At 33.5% G+C, this 2,530-nt stretch overlaps 1 long non-coding RNA gene across 1 annotated transcript in view; it reads right to left on the bottom strand.

Annotated features, from left to right (window-relative positions):
• The window catches only part of LOC105887303, a 23,832-nt gene that overhangs the window by 19,726 nt on the left and 1,576 nt on the right, over nucleotides 1-2,530 (bottom strand). The window lies entirely within an intron of this gene.

Below are 2,530 nucleotides of genomic sequence, written 5' to 3'. Positions count from 1 at the left end.
CCTACTAAAACTTAATATTTAATCCTGTTTAGGAAAAGAAAAAAAAATGAGAACACTGAAATGCTTCTTGAACTAGAGCTACCTTTTTTTTAAATTTTAAAGGCAGTATGTTAGTTGCCCAAAAGTCAGGACTGGAAAATGTCTGTTTTCTTCATGCCTGTTTGAAGCTGTCCTGGGCTTTCTAATAAAAATAAAAACTAAGTCCAATAAAATTCTAAAGACACCATACACATGAAAAGGGAAAAATTTTAAAAACTCATTTGCAAATAATATGAATGTTTCCTTTGAAAAGGTAAGTCATGAAATGAAATGAAAGCAACTGAAATTTAATAGAAATTTATCCTTAAATGAATAGTCAGGAAAACGTGTACAGAAGTCCCCGTAGATTACAGAAAAACAGTGAACACAAAAAAGTTCACTCATATTCAGAGAAGCAAACTTAAAAAGAGGTGAGAATGCTTCAAAAATATATTTAGGGACGTAGAAAGAAAAATCTCAGCAAGAAAAGAAAAAGATCAATAGATGAATCAAATCCCAAGGGAAAAAACTCAATTCTGCAAGCCTGTTAGCACTCCATAAATCAACTTACAGTTGTAAACAATTCAACTGAAAATTAAAAAAAGGGTTTATGTTTTTATATCCCCAGGAGGGATGATGAGAAAATGATTCTGAAGTTAAAAGGAAAATAAAACAAAACAAAACAACACACACACACAAAATAAAAAGAAAGCAGAAACCTCAGACATGCATAAAAGACACAATAAAACCAAAAATACTTTAAAGTCTTGCTCACCAAATAATACCGTAATGAATATTAAGGGGCAAAAATAGTACAGAAAAACTTCATAATTAGTGGCTGGCAATGATTAGCCAGTAAATGCAGGCTTATAAATCAATAAGAAACTATGAGAATATCAGAATAAAGCACAAAGGTGTATTGATGTACTATTTTAAAAAATCTTTTTAGGTGGCACCTGTGGCTCAAGGAGTAAGGTGACCCCCATATACTGGAGGTGGTGGGTTCAAACCCGGCTCCCAGCCAAAAAAAATAAATTAAAAATTTTCAAAAAAAATTTTTTAATTGACTAAATAGTCAGCTGATGTACTATTTTTTTCTTTTAAATTCACAACTAATGAAACTGCAAAGGATTAGTATTATTTTATATAATCTGTGGCAAAAGCTTTGCAGGTGATCACCACTGCTGAGATGATGGGAAGATTTGCACACACTAACTGTAAGATAAGGGCCATTTAAAAACTACATCAAAAGCAAGGAATAAGCACCGCCACGCACGTTGACCTAGACAATTTGCACCCTGGAAATTTCCTTGCAGAATCAAAAGCAAAGCGCCTAAGTTGACTTAAATTTACTTCGTAATTCATCATGATTCTAACATGTCAGAAAGCGACATTTTCAAAATTTGGGATTAGCTGAATAAATTAAATGACATGAGCATATTTGAGTAGCTATTAGTAATTGTATATGACTGTCACTCAATGTCACATGATAAAAACAATTAATTAAATGTTTATGTAATTAAACTTTGTTTTAATTTTTTATGTAAATGTAATTAATTTATTGGTGTAATTTAATTAAGCAATTAAATTACATACACATGCTCATGAAATATTAATAAGCAAAAATAATATGATGAGAAATTATAAACCAAGGGGTTGCATTTTTACTTGAAATGTATTTAAGTTGATGCATAAAATACTAGAGCAAAAAAAAGAAATCAAAACGTCAACAGGATATGGACAATACTTGTGTTTTTCTAGTTTAGAAATTAAATAACCCTGTAAACAAACAAACAAAAAAAAACAATGAAAATCTGAAGTTTCAGCCCCCATTTAGTTCCAAAACTGGCTCTCATCAGATTATCCAGAGAGTGCTATGATGTAACTGACTTAAACAGACCAAGGAGGGTGGCGTCTATAGCCCAGTAGGCAGGGTGCTGGCCACATACCCTGAGGTTGGCAGGTTCGAAACCAGTCCTGGCCTGCTAACAACAATGGCAACTGCAACCAAAAATAGCCGGGTGTTTTGGTGGGTGCCTGCAGTCCCAGCTACTTGGGAGGCTGAGGCAAGAGAATCGCTTAAGGCCAAGAGTTTGAGGTCGCTGTGAGCTATGACACCACAGCACTCTACTGAGAGTCACATCATGAAACTCTGTTCCAAAAAAAAAAAAAGACAGTCCAGGGCAAAAAAGTTTTTAAAAAACACCAGCTTCTGTACAGGGAATAGAACAGCAGACATTCTCTCTACATCAAGTCTACGTTAAAATTTCATATTCAATTTTGTAGAATTTCCATAAAATCTTAGAAGTAAACTCAGTAAATCCAAACCAAAATATATATATATTTGAAAGCTTTGCTGCCCCTTTTTTGACACAGGAATTATCTTTACAGGGAGGGAGCAGGTGGCTCTTGCCAATCTCCTGTCACCTCAAAATTTATTTGAGTATTATGATACTCAAAGTATTATGAGTACTATGAGTATTATAATACTCGAAGTATTATGAACAGGGAC

Source organism: Otolemur garnettii, unplaced genomic scaffold (assembly GCF_000181295.1).
Source record: "Otolemur garnettii isolate 467f Iridium unplaced genomic scaffold, OtoGar3 scaffold00065, whole genome shotgun sequence".
In the NCBI taxonomy this organism is placed as follows: Eukaryota; Metazoa; Chordata; class Mammalia; order Primates; family Galagidae; genus Otolemur; species Otolemur garnettii.
The sequence above is the reverse complement of the archived record's forward strand: the minus strand, read 5'-3'. Positions and strand labels throughout refer to the sequence as shown.